The 18,909-nt window shown below is 40.0% G+C and overlaps 1 protein-coding gene across 10 annotated transcripts in view; it reads left to right on the top strand.

Annotated features, from left to right (window-relative positions):
• MBD5 (methyl-CpG binding domain protein 5) overlaps window positions 1-18,909 on the top strand; it is a 127,308-nt gene that overhangs the window by 54,344 nt on the left and 54,055 nt on the right. For all 10 annotated transcript variants that reach the window (XR_010473946.1, XM_065070215.1, XM_065070214.1 and 7 more), the window contains 2 exons: window positions 10,768-10,903; window positions 15,030-15,205. The gene's annotated coding sequence lies outside the window, so the exon portion shown is untranslated. The remainder of the gene's footprint in view (window positions 1-10,767; window positions 10,904-15,029; window positions 15,206-18,909) is intronic.

Below are 18,909 nucleotides of genomic sequence, written 5' to 3'. Positions count from 1 at the left end.
TCTACCTACCATTCTTTATTAATTCAATTTTTTAAGAGTCAGCTTTCGATGGTTTTCACATCTGATACTTTTGGATGCATTCGCACAGGAGTGCACGATTTAAGGCCTCTGGCCAGGCCTTTTCAGGACTCAGACTGTCTCTTGAGCTGCTGTTGTTCCAGTGGTTCACACGTACAAGTCCAAAAGTGGCTTTAGAGATTTGGGATGTAGGTTGAGATCTTTCCCATACGGGTGTTAATTTACTCCGATCCGTACTGGTGTCAGAAACAACGACAAATTCCCGATGGCTCCCCAGGAGAAGGTTTCCATTCTGTGTGAAATACTCAATGGGTATTTCAATAGTGTGGTGGTGAGTAAAGTGTGTAGTGGTAGGACGGTGGTTCTCAGTGCTTCAAGTCCCAGATTATACTGAGGCTTTTGACATAAACTGCATATTTCCAGTGTGCAAATCTATCAGTGTGTACCCAGGAGGAGATATAACTGAGTAAATCAGTTTGGGGAAACTTGTGCTCATTAGGTGTTTAGAAAATTACCAGGTTTTGCGGCATTCCAAAGAATGCTTCAGAAAGAAGCTTAACAGCTGATAACTTCACCCTGTTAAAGTCACTTGATATAGTGGAAAGAGAAGATGAGCCTTGATCTAGGGTGCTGGAAATCAAACCGTTAATAGTACAAGAAATCTTTATGGTTCTCTTGTAAATCTTGCAACATGGCAATTTAAAATCAACTGTCCCAGGAAATCAACACAGGTTTTCCATGGGATCCAACCTGCAAACAGTCTGTGCCAGAACTTCCTGTCAAGTTGATAGGCTTTGAAATTGATAATTGTGCTATGCTTGTAAATCACTGAATAACTTTTCCATTGATATAACAGTTACTGTATGTAGATGCACATAGAGTGTCTTTGCAATAAGACAAAATACCTGAAATCCCAAATTCCTTGCTAAGCTTGCAGCGTTGCAGCTACTAAAACACAGCCTGATGTAATACATTGCCATGCGGCTCAACCTCAGACGATTCTATGGATGTCAAACCTAATGGTGAGGATATTCAAAACTCGTGCAAAACGTGATGTCGGTATGTGTGACCTAAACTCCAGAGTAGCATCATGTGTGAAATTATCTTGCTGTAGTTCCAAATAGCTTCATGGATTAAGTTTTTTAAAGCGCTACTCTATGACAATAGGCATTAAAAAAAAAATACCTACCGCCTCATATTTTTGGTTTATTTTAACTTCCCAAAACTTCCATATCTCAAACTGTCTTGTCAGTGTGTTTTTAGAGTGGCAGTTCCTGCCTGTGCCTATAGTAACTTACACTCATTTTGGGCAGAGAAGAATCTTTGCTGGGAAGGAGCGTTGGATCTATTTCTTGGTAAGACTCTCCACAGCAAGCGGCTTACATCGCACTCTCCAACTCATCTTCTATTGCTGATTGCACAAGAATTCAAAAGTGGGGATTAAAATAAACTCCTATTCCTTCATATTGGTTTTATGTGTTGGTCTACTCCTAAATAGCATCTGGAAAGCATGCTGCAAGAATGCATTTCTATCAAACATAGTGCAAACATTTATACAGAGATGCTAAAGAGTGTGCAATTAATCAAGTGCAGGACTGTGGGGTTTAATGAGTTTAGAAAACCAATGTGCAACCTGACCACTTGGAAACAATTGTGGTCTTTAACTCCTGGACATAAATGGAGTGTTTTCATCTTTGCGACCTGTGTTGCAAGGGTCTGGGCTCCCATTCTCTAGATGATTATAACAGATGCAGGGTTTGCTGTGGGATTTCTATTTGGACTAAGACAATGACTCCAGCTGATCAAGCAGAAAGGATAGTTTACTGTGTGCTGAGAGACTCTGCCACAAAATGACTTGGTTACATCCAGTGGGAAGAAATACTGATATATTATGGTGCATGGATGTAGCAATAGTTCTTGATGATAATGTGAGGAATGCCAGGGTATTATTCATATTATGAATTCATATTATCTGTATTAAAGGTTTCTTTAGGAGAATAAACAAAAGTCTATTTAAAGAAATAAAAACCTTGATTTAAACTGCTCATTTTTACCTGCTGCCTAAAATACCTGAAGGTGCCGAAGTACCAAGTTCTTTTACACTATCATATTTACCATAGCATGCTTAGCTGGGCTGACAAACAGCACTTGCAGACAAATGATTTTGCTGGTTCTGTTTACTACAGTTCCTGTATGTTTTAGGATAAATTCTTACCTTAAGTAAATTTACTCTGCTTGGTTGTGAAGCCCTGGGGTGCAAGATGCTGCATGAGTAGATTCTTAATTTGGGGAGTTTAGTAGAGGACGTGTTTATAGTTCAAAAAATAAATAATTCAGAAGACTGGGTCTGGTTTGTGTTGACTGTTTGGAACCCTACTTAAAAATTACTAATTCGATCATTTCACTTAGTAACAGCTCACTGTTACCTACATGAACTTTTACAGCGTCACGAATTTTTAGTAGTTTTCGTATTCTGCATTATGGCTTGGTTTGGCGCTTCACGGTGTAACAACGCATTTAGAAGCTAATTTTAATAGTGCTTGCGTTGGCTTTATAAAGGACATCAGGCTTGCTTTCTGAATTTCCCCTGCAACTCTTGTTTTGTGTGTGAGATGAGTCACTTTCTGGGGTGTCGTTAGTTTTAATGAGGTGCATGTTCCTAGAAGTATTGGAGAACATAACCCTCAAAAGATTGTAGCTACTGGAGTTGAGGGCTTGAACACCATTCTTTGTACCTGCTAGCACAGAAGGTCAAGATGAGTATGCTGATGTACTCCTCATTTAATACATTATGAGGCTACTTAAAACTTTGATGCCGTAGAACAGAAAACTCTTGAAAGTGTTTAAAATCTTGGCACTAAAGATTGGGGTGTTAAACATGAGGTTGCACGGATCTCAGGTCACTGAAGATCGAAGGCATTCTTATCTGGTTTTCAGGTTATCTTGATATTTTGAAGCAACTATTGAGTTATTCTGAAATCATTCTTGTTGGCCAAACTGTGCTTCCATCTGTTCTCTGAAACTGAGCGGTAGCTGAAATGGGTATTTCCCAGTGCAGAAGTGCACGTTGCCATTTTGCAGAATAGCTTGATCTTGTGTCTCTGTGGTTGCATTGGCCTGACCTTCTCTTATGCTGAGCCGAGACTGCAAGTCTTCAATCCCTCCAGTGAGGATCCTGTTCATCGCACCTCTTGATCATCTTGTTAATCCAAAGTGAAGGTCAAAGTAGAATTTTATATCATTATTTGGGGTCCTAATTTCTGTTTACTTGTGTTTGCCGTGTGGTTCCACATTCATACCTTCAGAAAAGCTGCCTGAAAACGTCTCCATTGGCACAGCTACATCCTGCCATCCCCTGAAAGGTATTCGTTTAAATCTCCTCACATTCTTTGTATACGCAATTCTCGTAACCACGGGCACAGGCAGTTGGCAGATCAAGCAGTCCAAATAGTTGGACCATGGCCACTGAGCAATGCTCCCAAAAAACGGGGCCGTGTGCTCGTACAGCTGTCAAATTTGAAACAAGTTAGCATGAAGATGAAGATGCGCTTTGGTCCTTAGGCTTCAGCTCACTGTGAGGATCTCAGCGCTTGGTTAGAATAGAAATCTTTTTATCTACCAGATTAGTAGTTGCCAGGGGATCTGATTGTCCCATCAATTTCAATCTAGCGTAATTCAGGAGGAATTTAAAGTTTTTCTCCTTGAACGGCTGTCTCGTACTCTCTTTGGGAAATGAATTCTGTCATCCGGAAGCTCCTCTTAACTCCTTCCTACCAGCCTCCCTGCCTTTGATATTAGAGACGTTTGCAAGTACAGAAGTAGAAACAAAAGCATCAGGGGTCAGAAACTCTCTTATTTTAAACATAAGTCCAGATAATGTAAGAACATGCTAAGAATGAAGGAACTGGGGCACTTACCTGTGGTTTCTGTGAAGAGCAAAAAAACCTATTCATCAAATTAGACCAGTTGACACTGTGTAATTCGCTGTTATTAGATCCATACAACATTGGAAGGCTATACTCCTATTACACTTAGATTTTTAATTATTAAATTAAGAAAACTTGCGAAGCAATTGAAGGTATTTAACAATTGAAGTCTCTTCTGTTGCATGTTAGAAGCGTCTTCGGCTTGAAAGGTTTTGGGTTTTTTGTGGTAGAGAAAATTTTACATAAAATCTTCTAATAAAATAAAATAAAGAAATACATGCAACCAAGTTGTCTGTTGACTACTACTGAAAGTTGTGTTCTCAGCTCCTTTTTCTCCGTGTCCTCTGCTGATGTGAAAAGGACCGAGATGAAGCTCATTCAACTCATTTGTTGGCTGCTCAATCACATTGAGCACTTTTCTTGATTAATACAACCACTCACTGAATTGCTTCCCTAAGCAAGAAACCTAATGCAATTTATATTTATATTTTGAATTTTTATATTTTGAATTGACATTTTAGATTTTGGAATATAACAAACTTAGAGAAAAGGGCCATAAATCTGTGATTATTTTTGTAACAGATTTGTTGTCATTGCAATCGCTTTCTATCTTTAATCCTTCAACATGTGCATGTAACTTTGTAAAATCTGTTTTTTACCGACTCCTACCGTTGATTTACTGTCAAAGACGTTGACAACTTGAAATGCTGGTTTTACTGTCCTAGTCTAATAATGCTTGTAGAGCAGGTGTGGGACAAAATGTGGTTGTGGAAGTGCTGAGGGGTGGAGTTGCTAAGGCAATTCTTTCTAGTTTAGTTTCCATCCTCTTCCCCCAAAGGCTGTTTAATTATCCCAATAAACCAAAGGGATAGTAAACTTACAATGCTGAGTAATAAGTTTTTTTTCTGAAAAATTATCATGAGTTTTTAATGCGGTGATATTTCCTCTGGTTTCTCATTTGTGGTTTGACTGGCTGACACTTTGATACATCAGCAACTTTGACTTTTAGTTTGGGAACCCTCCTTGTTCGTTCTTGTTGGTGAATTGCTCAGAGTGACAACCAACATGGAATTTTACCAAATAAAAATTATCACTTCTGTGTTGTATGATGAAGTGTGCAAACCAGTTCCGTGCCTCTGGCCGCTTGTTATTCCTCAGCTTGCATCATTCTGTATTGCAAAGTACTGCGTTAGAATAGGAATTGGAAGATAGAAACCTTTTTATTCGTAGTGATCTGCAAATGGGGAAAGTTGGAAAGCAGTCACACAGCTGGTGTTGAGTAGGAAAGTATCAGCGGCCACTTACGCGTGGTCTGGAAATTACTAGTTATTGTTTTCCCCGGTGATGAAGAGCTGAGTAGCAAAGGTTGTTCTTCACCCCGACTCTCAGTGTTGCAAACGCTGAGTACGCGCTCGAGCATCCCTGTCAGGATATCGAACGCGGTATCAGAATCTCATCAGTTTACCGCTCTCGGATGATCAGCCTGCTGTAGGAGATGTTTAAAGTGATGCTCTGTCTGTGTCAGCCGTAGCTAATACTGCCATCATTGCCTCTCAATTTGATGATTATTTTTTTCCAATTAGAAGGCACTGCAATGAGACAGCCGGCCAGAAAATGAAGATGCCTTAGTGCGGCAGAAATCACCACCAGGTCCCGCGGCAGCCCTGCCTGCTCCCTCCCTAAAACTCGGCCCTTAGTAATTTTACATGGTTGAGTATTTAGTACCCTGGAACTTAGAGATACCGTAAAAGCAGACTTCATAAAATCTATCAAAGCTTTCTGAAAAATCATTCAATCCTAGGCGAAACTTTTAGAGAATTTTGATCTCTATCTATGAATAAATAAGATGGATAATTTTTAAATGATCAAACACGTTGAAATAGTAGGGCATTTTATATAAATATAGACTCAGTGGTGATCCAGTGTGAATTATATTAAACTCAGTGGGAAACCTTCTATTAACCTTAGCAAGAAAAGAATTAGAATTCCAAAAACTGAATTGTGCTTTAGGAGTCTTGTGTCAGGGGATTATTAAAATACCATCCTGATAGTTTATGAATGAATTGGACAATTAGTAGTATTAATTAGTAGCAACGTCAGTTTGAAAGAACTACTTAGAGGAAAGGCGATGATGGATATTCCTTGATGGTGAAGGAGGCAGCTGGGCAGTGAAATGAGCTTCCTCCACTGTGTATGTTTTTGAACTTTCTCAGCCTTTCCAGTTCCACACAGGATACTCACTGTTGTACACGCTGCCCAGGTCTGGAACACCACAACATTTAATGCCTTGTAAGGTGTTATGGAGATACTAACTAATGAAATCAGTGTGTCTGGTGACTTAGGTTATCATTGTACTGGGAGATGAACACCCGTTGGCCATAGAGGGAGGATAGAAGCAAAGAATATGGGAAGTGGCTGCTACGGCGAGGACTTTGGGTACATCGCTAATTAAGCAAAGAGTAAAATTCACCATGTTAAAACCATTGGCACTGTGTTCAGTTTCTTTAAAATTTTCCAATTATTTCATAAATGAGTAGTAACAACGAAAAATAACCAGATGTGGTGGTGTTCGTGTAGCTGGGTGAGGTGATTCTTTTCTCTGTGAACGTCAGATGTATCACAGTATATTCAAAAGCTCATCCAGTGCAATCCCCCCATGGAGCAGGAACACCCAGATGAGGTTACACAGGAAGGTGTCCAGGCGGGTTGGAATGTCTGCACAGAAGGAGACTCCACAACCCCCTGGGCAGCCTGGGCCAGGCTCTGCCACCCTCACTGAGAAGAAGTTTCTTCTCAAATTTAAGCGGAACCTCTTGTGTTCCAGCTTGATCCCATTACCCCTTGTCCTATCATTGTTGGCCACCGAGAAGAGCCTGGCTCCGTCCTCGTGGCACTCACCCTTTATATATTTATAAACATTAATGAGGTCACCCCTTAGTCTCCTCTTCTCCAAACTAAAGAGCCCCAGCTCCTTCAGCCTTTCTTCATAAGGGAGATGCTCCACTCCCTTAATCATCTTCGTTGCCCTACGCTGGACCCTCTCCAGCAGTTCCCTGTCCTGCTGGAACTGAGGGGCCACAACTGGACACAATATTCCAGGTGTGGTCTCCCCAGGGCAGAGCAGAGGGGCAGGAGAACCTCTCTGACCTACTGACCACCCCCTTCTAACCCACCCCAGGTACCATTGGCCTTCCTGGCCACAAGGGCCCAGTGCTGGCTCATGGTCACCCTGCTGTCCCCAGGACCCCCAGGTCTCTTTCCCCTACACTGCTCTCTAATATGTAATTTCCCAACCTGTACTGGAACCTGGGGTTGTTCCTGCCCAGATGCAGGACTCTACACTTTCCCTTGTTAAATTTCATCAGGTTATTCCCCGCCCAACTCTCCAGCCTGTCCAGGTCTCTGGATGGCAGCACAGCCTTCTGGCGTACAATGTAATATTTCAGAATTGGGAGCAAATGGATTTCTCTGCCCTGGCACTGGCTCTCACCTGAGTCCAGACCAGAAGAAAACCGATGCAGAGCCTGAGCTGGACACCAAGATTTGCCAGTTACGGAGAATTGCGCCAAGAATTCTAAACTAAGAAATAACACAGTTTAGAAAAGTTTATGTCATTTTCTTTTTGGAGGATTTACTTTTAAACAATGGCGTAATATCATGTCTAAAAGAAGACACTTTATTATGTGAAGATAAAGTATCATGGGGCAAAAATATAAACTGTTAGTGTGCTTGCTAGATTAAATTTCTTCTTTCCTAATGAATTTGAAGCTTTGGATAAGATATTCATCTCCAAGTCCAGGTATCCTTGTCTTCTGCTCCTTATGCTGTTGGTCTGTTTATCCAAGTATTTTTTTCAACAGTTCAGCTGCTTGTGGTATGTTCTTAAAGGCATTTACTTCTATGTATTTATCTTTTCAATGTTAAGACTTTATGGTAGCCATAGAAATCAAGAAGAAAGTGGATTAACGTGGTCCTGTGCCCACTGGATGGTTCTTGTACAAACAAGTGGCTGTCACGCACCTTTTGAAATAACACTGAGTTTAAAGTAGAGACATGTACAGAAAGAAATTCAGTCATTTGTCAGCTTACAGTAGTAATGACTAAATAACATTTTGACTAATATATTCTGCTGTACCTCTAACAATGGGTTTTTTTAAACAAAAGGAGGGTAAAAGGTAAATTGGTATTATACAGCACTAAAATTATTTATCATCTCAGTTCTCATCAGTTTCGCAGTTATCTCTGTATTAAATTAAAGAGCAGTGATGGAGAAAAGTGGAGTACATTTCCATTGTGAGCTAGGAAGTGGAAATGAATGTACAAGAGGCATGCAAAGTAGCCAGTGGACACAAACCACAGGTTTTTAAAATGCGTTGTTACAGATGAATGGAAATAATTTTTAAATTATGTATTAATTTTGAATTCTGATGTTTTTCACCAAACCAAAATAAATTGGAATGTATGTTTATTTGCGAGAACCTTTAGTTTCCACACCCTACAGGTCCAAATCTTGAGTATTAACTTGATTGAAATATCAAGAACGTGAAGCAGGAAAGACGTTACTGTTTAATGTGGGAAATAGATCCTTGCCATAGCAACCGGATCCGTGGACCGGCGCCCGGGGTGATTCCCTTTCCACTCACAAACCCATCTATTTGGTTGTGAGATATGTTATTAGTACTTGGCACTTTGTTTATGGAAGTATCAGATATGCAGGATTTATAGGGTTGAGACTATTGACTGAATTGATGTCTCTGATTTTCTCCCCTTGCCAATTAAAAGATGTTATACGTTGTTTCCCCCTGTAACTGGCGACACAAAACTGGGCGCTCTCCCTTCTTACAACTTCTCTATTCAAAGCCGCATCCGCTCAAATGCCACCATCGCCAAATCTGTGAAAAACGTTAGCATGTTAGCTTTCTAGCTGTATATCACATACCTAAACCAAATATGTTGGTATGTTAGCCTTACAGCTATATATCACATACCTAAAACAAATATGTTGGTATGTTAACCTTACAGCTATATATCACATACCTAAAACAAATGTGTTAGTATGTTAACCTTATAGCCATAGCTTATTTTTAAATTGGCTTCGCTAAAAAACTTGTCTGTTATTGTATTTCTTTTGGCTTCAATGCTTTTTCCTTGGTATATCATGTCGTTAGGCAGCTAAAAAGCATTTTTGAAGTTATATTAATATGGCCAACTTGTCATACAAAAGAAGGGTACGTTTGGAACAGGCTGTATGTTCACACAAAGGTAGTTGTGGAAGGTAGGATGTTTGCTTCTTGTTTGCTCATGTCAACTCTTATATTTTAACTTCGTTTTCTCCTGATGCGGTGTCTAGGAAATATTCAGATAACAGATGTGTATTCTAATTGGTAAGGAAGCAAGTTTATTATTTACCAGCAGCCTTATGAGGACTTTAGTCAGGTACTCAAACGGCATTTTTAGACTTAGTTCCCTATTTTTTGGTGTTATAACAGTTAAAATTTAGAATTAGGATCATACATTTTGAATCTGTAGACAGCTAAGTATTACTTTTATTTAAACAGTGAAATATACTCAAGTCCTTCTATGAAAACAGGAGGTGAGACTTTTCAGTACGGCAGTGTTGTGAAATAAAATGAATGAGCAAACATATTCCATTTCCTTAAGCACCTGGAACTGCCAAATTCACCGCTGCTCTTCCCCCTTGGAATTCTTGATTGGTGCCCGTGTGCCGCTCCTTGCCAAGCGCCCGCTCCCGTCCCGCCGTTCCTCCGGCTGCACAGATTAGGGAACCGATCTGGGTTAAGACTAATCCAGCAGAAACACACAAATCGGCTCCTTTATCTGCTTCACCGGAGCGGTGGGAGCAGCGACACCTGGCCTGGAGCAGGAGGAACCTTTGAGCAAAGGCTGAGTTGTGCCTTGTAACATGGGTAAGGGGCTACAGCGTGGGGATTTCCTCCTCAAGAACAGGAAAATGAAGTAGTAAGGAAAAAAAATCAGCTGTCCCCATAGTTTTCAATCCTTCTGCTGAGGAGCTAACAGAGCCCTCATTTAAGCCAGGTCTTCTGGATTGATCGCGGTTCCAGGTCTACACTAGTGAAACATGGAAATCCTGGGATAAGTTAGTCCAAGCGTAATCCTGCAAAGATATTTCCACCGGCTCTTAATGTTGGTTCCGGGAATAAAATTAAATACAAGGCGGTGGTTGGGCTGAATTCATGATTCTCCGTTACATGGTCAAGTCACAGAATTAGTTGTAGCTGTGTTTGTTTTAGGAGAAACTCTACAAGGCAAATGCCTACAAGTCTAAAAACTATCAGTGGTATCCAAGCTACTTTGGGTTTTTTCTGTTAATCTATATATGGAAAGAGAGAGGTGTGTTTATAAATTAGATATAAATAAGCAAAACTGAGCATCTTTTTAACAGTTTTAGTTCTCTGAAGCTTTACAGTAGATCTTCTCAAGAACATCTCATTAAAAAGCCGTTTTATCCGCTCCCCAGCTGTGTGGGCTCTGGCTCTCTAACCTTCAGTTCTGTAGAAGTGTGAAGGAGTGGAGGGTCTGATTTTGTGTTTATTGTCAGTGCAGAGAGATGCTTCTAGAGGACGGTTCAGAATACAGCTGTATTGAGGGTCACATTAGATTAATTTCTTTTAAATCACGCTTTGGACTCTGCCTTTCTTCACTGACCACTGAGAGCATGTAGGTAAACTCACCAATTTTGTTCCATCACTTGTGGGTAGGGAAGCTGTGCAGTCTCTGTGAAGTACAGCTATTGATAACATGTCTTTCTATGAGTTTTAGCGCAACGTGTGTTTTGTTGCAGGAAGAAAAGGCTTTATCACAACCAAACGGGCGAAGAAACGTAAAGACTTGAAAAAACAGCACTTCTCTAATTCCTTCCAAAAGCTCAGAAACCCAGCAAACCTGAGGATCACCTCCAGCAGTCTTCCCCATCTGACGTGAGTGAACTCTCTCCCTGCTGCTCTTTCTCTTCCTGTCACATATATATGGATAGGAAACATGGGGGTTTAAATGTTTTAAGTTGTTTCTTCTGTTTTCTTTGAGGAGTCACCAAATAGCAGTGGGTTCTCAGTAGGCTGGTGTCACCGGCAGTGTGGTTTATCTGGTGGTCACCACTAGGAATTAATGACACTGTGTTTGGCTTTAGTATTACGGAGGATGGTGCAGTCACTAAATAACATTTTGTGGGACTTAACAAAATGAAAATCGCAATTACTGACAATAAATCCAGACAAAATCAGACAGGATGCTTGCAAACAGGTCTCTAAGCTTTTGCCATTTTTTTTAATAGCGCGGAGCCCCCCGGCTCTGATTTGGAAGATACTCTTTTGGAGGAGTGTTTTTCAGTTATGCTACAGGGTAAATGGGAAGAATAACCTGAGAAAGAGCCAATAATCAATTGGTTTAGAAGAACTAAATTTAAAACCTCACTGCAGACAAAAAGGAACCGTCTGCCTGTCACTTGTGACAGCGCAGAACTGAAAAGTTATTGAGTTTGCTTCTGGTGCTGGGAGATCGTTTTTTTGGTATTTTTCATCTTTTCTTCTGAAAAGTAGAGTATCTTTTATTTTAAACGCATCAACTACCATAGTTGTAAGAATATTGTATGTATCTTAAGAGATTAGACGGGGACAGGATTTTTTTAATCTGTTAGGACAGACTTGTTATGTAAATAGAAAGCTCCCAAAGCCAACAGACAGCACATGCACTGGAGAAACAGATGGCTCTTCCCCAGAAACGCACTCCCCATTGCATCCCTGCAACTTGGTGAGAACTCGCTGGGAAGTTCATTGTTATGGATATGCATGCAATTGAGAAATAGACATATTGTAGTCACTGTGTAAGTCCTGGACTTAGCTCTGAATGGTAAAAATAAACCGGTGTTTTCGTGCGTGGTGCAATAACAACTAAGACAGTGTGGCATTCACCTCCATACACTAAATAGAAGTCTAAGTGCTTTTCCAGTGTCACTTGTCTGGGTTTTTAGTTGAAAAAAAATCTTTTGCAGTTTTTACATACACTTATTTTTAATTGTTTATCACTGGGAGTTCCTAATAGGCAAAGGAAGAGGGAAAGGCTGGTTAAAAGCAGAATGAACACAGGACTTTGAGGAGGGGCAATGCAATCAATGTAGGACCTATTGAATCAGCCACAAAAATTCTCTTGGCTCCTCATATAGGAGCCTTTTGATTATCACCAGCAGTCTCTGTATGCTTAGTATGTAGCAAACCGTACCAGGTAACCAGTCATCTGTCCCTGTGGTGCCGGTAGCTTTGCAAATGGCATCTGTATCATTAAGGTAACGGCTGTTTTTTCAACGCAGACTTTAATTACAGCTTTGCTTACGCGTTTCCATTTCCATGCACTCAGTATGAACAATCTTTATCACTAATTTATTGTCACTATTTTGTTTAGATATTAGAAGTTAAAAATCAGGGTATTTGTTTGAATTCGTTGTACTCACACTTTTCTGGAGATTTCTTGAGGCCTTTATTAGAAGCAGCTTCTTTCAGTGATGCTGCTTCAATCCTTTGTGCTGCCCACATGACCCAGTTATTTTAAGCCCTGGTATGACTTGGGTTTCATTCTTGGGCTATTTCATCCATCTATTGAAATTGTTTCCAGTAAATTAGTTTTACAGTGTTTGCTGTGATTAGCATTATGTGCTCAAGGGAACTTCTTCATAAAAATGTCTCTTATCAATACCTTTCAATGTGTTTAAACGTTAATAAATACTTTTATCGGAAGAATGTAATATCCATAGTGAAATGATGATGTAAAATATATTTGTATGCAAATTCTTTAATGGTAGCTTATACCATCTTTCTATTTGTTTTGTTACTGTGAAGATGAGCTATGTTGTGAAGCCATGAGTTCTTTTTTGTTTATGATTTTACGACAAACCTACGTATCGATGTTCATTCTTTGAAATATTTTATGCAGCTTATATACAGCAGAAACAAAAATGTCTGTCATTTCTACAACTGGAGAAGGAGTTCTTACATTGAAATGATGCCATTTTTGTTTGATTTTTAAGATTTAACATTTTTAGAGGAATTTAGAGACCGTTGGTATTGGCTTTGTTGATAAGCTGAAGCCGGTAGCTGCAGCCCCTTGGTAGGAGCCCAACCTGCTGAGTTCAGTGTCCCTCGAAGCCCATGAGGTTTGTATTGTTCTCCTTTCACAGGCTGACTTGGCCGTGAGGAACCCGTACCGCAGCTCTGGCCCGTCAATACCTCCATTCTTCACCTGCTAACATGCTGGAATTTTCCTTGCCAGTCATATAGATTCAGGATCTAGACTCCTATGACTCCTTGCATTTATAAATCCATAGCGTTCAATTTTGTTTGTTCAACTAGGTCATTTAACCCTTTCAACTAAGGGGACGAGCCTCTATTTTACTGACAGCAGTAACATCAGTTTTGTTGTTTTGTGTGTTTCATTATTTATCTTCTTATTTTAATGATTTTAATAATATCTATGGACTGGATGTACCTTGTTAGTATCCTAAATATGTAAAAACTTTCAGCATTAAGAACAGGTAAGTCCTGTAATGTTCGGAAGCATTAAATGTGCTTAAACATGAAAACTGTCTAGTGCCCCGATCTTTAAGCAAATCTAAACATATATTAGCAATTTTATAGGGGCATAATTTTTAAAGTCTGATTGGTTGGGGAAGAACTTAAGCAAGTTGATAGGTTTTTTTGCATGTAAGGTAGTTGTTTGCCTATAAGAAAAGTGTTTGGTGCCCGGCTGGGCTGCTGGCTGCGCTCTGAAACAACCAGCACCCTTTGTACTCATGTCTATGAAACACTGTGCCCCAATTTTGCCCTTAAATTGGGAAGGTGCGGATCAACTGATAACTCAGTGGAATTGTTGGTACTAACAAAGTCAGTGAAAGCCAAGGAGCAGGTCAGCACCAAGAACGCAAAAAGGGGTTGCTTATAAACTTAACTGAGATCTTTTAATAACACTGTCTTTGGTATCTGCAGCTATTGTACTTGATGTGACTTCTGGGCTTGTGTCCTGTTTGTTTCTCTTATCTGCAATTTTTCTTTCACACTTTGTATTTACGTGTTTTCTGTTAGGGGAGAAGGTTTGAACAGCAGCCGAGACCTTTACTAGGATGACAAAAGGCTTTGAAAGAGATTCCAGATACGTGATCTGTAAATCAGAGCAAATTCAGTAGACTTTAGGATTCAGGAAGTATTGATTGGCTATGTGGCATCTATTTTAATCAATGATTTATTTAAAAAAAAAAAATAAAATCCCCAGTAATTCTGGATTATTCAATGTGTGTTTGTAATCCCCAACGGTGCCCTTACCAATTCCTCAGGTTTTCAGGTATGAAGCTTTAAGGGCCCACGTGAGCTCTTTTGGATATGCCTTAAACCTAATGAGCTCCAATCCATTTCACCTCTAAAAGAACTAATTAATTGACTTAAAATCCTGCAAAGACTGTTAATTCCTTTCAGCGTCAGAGCAATTGGAACTGGCACAATGAAAGCTGGAGTAACCCCGAGCCAGGACTGCAGGTACCTTTTGCTGCTGATTCTGGAGGAAACTGGTCAAGAAGAGGCAGATGTTGTGGAATACCACAGGTTCTGTTTCAGCTGGGGCTTCACCAACATCTGTGTACCTGTGCAAAGACTAATTTAATAGCTCATCAGCAATATTGGTGGACCTTTTACACAACCGAGGTCATTTGCAGGGTTTAAAAGCCTCTTGAAAGCCTGGACTTGTTGCCTTTGTAGGTGAAGGTTTTTAGCGTGCATCAGGACAACTCAGGTTGTCTGAAATGTGACCTTTTTTTGTATGCGTATTAGTTCCATCATAAAATCCATATACTCATGGAAAACTACTCATTCTCGCTGGTGAACCACCATAATATAGTAAAAGTACCCCTTTTTTTAATCAATTCCAGTCAGACCCTTCTTTAAAAGCAAACGTGATTAGAGTTTATACTAAGAACTAATTGAATAAGGGCTTAGAAGGCAATCAAGAAAAGTGAAATCAAACCATTTGGCTCATTGTTGAATTTAAATAACACGACTGTCTCCACAGATGTAACGTGGGGTGCAAGGGTTCCTCAGATGAGGACCCAGCCTCAATGGACGGAGCCCATTGTCGAGACATAAACAGGAGACTGTCTAAAGCAAAGCTCAAAGTGCATCACAGATTCTAAGAAGCCTAAAGATCCCCCAAGGGAACTCGAAGCAAGACCATGAGAAGTAATGTAGGTAAGTTTGCAAAGGTAAAACAATGCATTTATCCAGATGAGAAACTGGTAGGAAGGTTTTTTACGAAGTGTATTTCAAGTAGTATAACACAAAAGGGTTGAGCTGATGTTGAAAAAGCGAATCCGAAGTACAGCAGACATCTTCGACATTTAATGGTGCTGAAAAAGAAAAGTAAACACTTTAGCGATTCAGATCTTTGTAGGAGATAGACAGTGCACCCATACGTGGACCTTTCGGATAACAGAGCAAAGAAGAAAAAAGCATTCTCGACCTAGATTTACCAGATTGTGTTGAAACAGCATATGAAGCACAATATTTTAATGGTAAGAAAATTACCATTTTGTGACAGTGTGATTCATATGGAGTATTAATCATAATTGGTAGTAATCTATTTTGACATAATTAAACAATAGAACTCCAGTTATCTGTATCAGAAAATATGCAGCACCATTCTTGACCTAGATTATATTGTAGTAGCAAAGTATAGCTGCCTTGCCCTGAGACGAAGCCAAAACTTTACAGTAAAATGGGAAATGAAATGCTCTTATTCTTATGCATTTTCATAATCAAAATATAAGGTTATACCATGTCAACAACCAGCAGATGGAGAAAAAGAGCGTCCCAGGAAGCTCAAAGAACACACTGGGAAACGGAGCTATAAATACCAGGCTAATTCCATAGCTTTAAGATTTCTCCAAAGCTTTCTTAAATCCCTCCAGAAAAGACTGAAGAGATCCCTAATCTGAAATGCCCCAGTTGAAGAAATGTGTACTTCTTCATTTTGAAATAAAGTGGTGTTAACGTACAATAGATTGTTGGGACATTTTAATGAGTCATTGTAGTATCTATACTATACTCATTGCTTCAAAATAAGGTTTTTGAAAACATTGGTACATTTTCATTCTTATCAGTATTTTCTTCTTCAGAGAAAATAAAGAATTCTGTCTCATCACCCCTGAACTGATATGTATAGTATTAACTCAGAATACTTGATGTTCGCCACTCTTTTTGAATCTCTATTTTTTAGAGACCTGTCCGTTGCAGTAGAGAGAGCTAACGGAAGAGCAGTCTTCTTTGGTAGGATTTTATGGACATTTGGAAGATCTTTTGATTCCTTTTTTTTTCCTTTGCAATTGTAAATGGTACCTATGAAACATAACATTGTGGCTATATTTAGAGATATTTGTTTTTCTGGCTTCCATACTTTGTATTCTAAATGCCTGCAAAGAGGCTTTCAGATTTCATGGCATTCCAAGGAGGATGTTGTTTTGATGCTGTAATTTAATTTGGTGAATCTGCAATGTGAACAGGTTCTAAGACAAGTGTCTGTAAGAAAACCTGGATTGTGAGATAACTAAATTGTTGAGAGATTATTTTCTCCATAGTGTTGGGTGAAAAGCTGTTCACACGTGTGTTACTAAAGCGCTGTGTAACGCTTCCTGTTGATATTGGCAAAACCGGTCGCTGGGGATGTCCTGAGACAGAATTCTTGTGTAACCATAGAGTGATAGTGCTTGGAAGGGACATCGGGAGGTCACACGGACGGGCTGAGGTTGGAAGGGACCTCTGAAGATCATCTTGTCCAACCCGTCTGGTCAAGCAGGGTCACCTAGAGCACGTTTCCCAGGATCAGTTTCCAATATCTCCATGGATGGAGATTCCACCACCTCTCTGGGCAACCTGTGCTACTGTTCTATCACCCTCCCGGTAAAAAAGCGTCTCCTGATGTTCAGAGGGAACTTCCCGTGTTTCTATCTGTGCCTGTTACCTGCGTCCCATCGCTGGACACCCCTGAAAAGCGCCTGGCCCCGTCTGCTTTGCACCCTTTTTTCAGGTATTCATACGCATTGAGAAGATCCCCCTAGAGCCATCATTTTCTCCATAAGTATTCAAAACTTTCCACGTTGTGCACGTGGCTGCAATTTGTCCTTTAGCTGTGGACATCAGAGGAGAGTCTGGCCCATCTTCTCCTTAGCCACATGTTAGCTTGTTGAAGACAGCACTAAGATCTCCCTTTCACCTTCTCTGCTTGAGCTTCTCCCTCCATAAAGATCTCTTCACTCCTTAAAAATACCGCTTTACCTTCTGCACTCACGTTTTGCTTGAGAAAATACATTTAAAATAACACCTTTTTCAGAAGCTTCTGAGTTTCCATTGCATGAACCCTCTAGGAGAGGAAGGCAGCTGGAGAACTTAAAATCACAAATCTTCATTCCTAGAGTGCTGGGAATTTTTACAGATGGTATCGTAACAGTGTCTGACACAAGACTCGGTGTGTGTTCAGTGTCAGTGAGACCATAGGTAAAATGTACACTGCAAATGTACATTTGTATTAGCCAGAAGACGACAAAGTAGAGCAACAAGCTGGTGACAGATTTAGAAAGCAGGACTGGTGAAGAACAGCTGAAAGGGTTGGGTTTGTTTATTCTAGGGAAAAAAGAGAACACTCTAGGACAGGCATAAGGCTTTAAAAAGATAAGAGGTTTTTATAAAAGCAATGGTGGCAGCTGCTCTGTACATTTCAATAGTTTAATTTGCAGGAGGGATCGTTTAGGATAGACGTAAAGAGAAAATGGTGCCAACTTGTTTGGTTTGCCTCGTATCTGACTGTAACTGTGGATGAAAACTGGGATATTTTACCTATAACTGGCATGAAATCTGTGATAGGTAGTTTTTAAAATGTATAAGGAAACAGCTTTCAGAGAACACCTCGGTAATTGTGCCCGTCCACCAGTGGCAGGGGCTGAGCAGAGCTCTCTCCTGAGCCCCCTCTTCGGATCCTCAGTTTCTCGAGTTCTGTCAACTTCATTGTGGGATTCGCTTTGTTTTATTTCCCTGCAAACTTCTGTTACTGATAACATACTTCAGTTTGAGGTATACAGTATTTAAGTCTTTACTTATCGTGGTTTTCATTACAACACAATGAACCAAAGGATTTTTTTCTTCAATAAAATGCTTTGAAAAGCTCTTATTTAAAACGGAGTGAAATTTGGGTTCTGCAAGCTTTGGTAGTTTGCCACCGATTTCCTTGAATTCAGATCCCCATTCAGACGATGGGCTGAAGAATAGCCTAAGAAATAAATACATGCACAACAGACATGGGAACCTGTCGGACCTGTCTGGAACTTGATGTCATATTTCTGAGATTTTTCTGCCAAGACTTTCTGGTGCTGTTTATGAAGGTTTTTTGGTGATAAAATATATTTGTGTTACTAAATGCAGTTACTTTGATCAAGCTTTAAATATGTTGTGATGAAGAGCTGACCAAATGGCTCTTTACCTACATTTTTTCCAATCGCTCACTTTTTGGAGCGTGGCACCAGAACATGCTAAATATCAGTGTTACGCACCTACCGTCTGCATTTCCAGAGACGTTTTTCAGGCTTATTCAGAGACTAAAGAACTGTTTGAATTTTAACTTAATATCCAGCACAACACATGGTCCTTTGATTGGGATGAAGTAGTGCGCTTTCCAGGTTCTCATATTTTTGGAGCTTTGTTCTTCAACTCTTGGATGTGCTACATCCTAAAAGGGACGCTTGGGTTTAATTTCTGGGTGCCTGTGGTCCTCATTCTCATTTTTCTTTCCTCTGCTTTGACGAGCTGGTGCAATTCTCTTTTACTTGTCAAGCTTGAATGTGATTCACCCTTTTGTTTAGTTCCTCCTGAAGAGAATCAAACCTTTTTTGTCTAGCTTAGGGTAT

This window comes from Columba livia, chromosome 7 (genome assembly GCF_036013475.1).
Source record: "Columba livia isolate bColLiv1 breed racing homer chromosome 7, bColLiv1.pat.W.v2, whole genome shotgun sequence".
Lineage (NCBI taxonomy): Eukaryota > Metazoa > Chordata > Aves > Columbiformes > Columbidae > Columba > Columba livia.
Note: the sequence above shows the minus strand (reverse complement) of the source record. Positions and strands in the feature narration are given on the sequence as shown.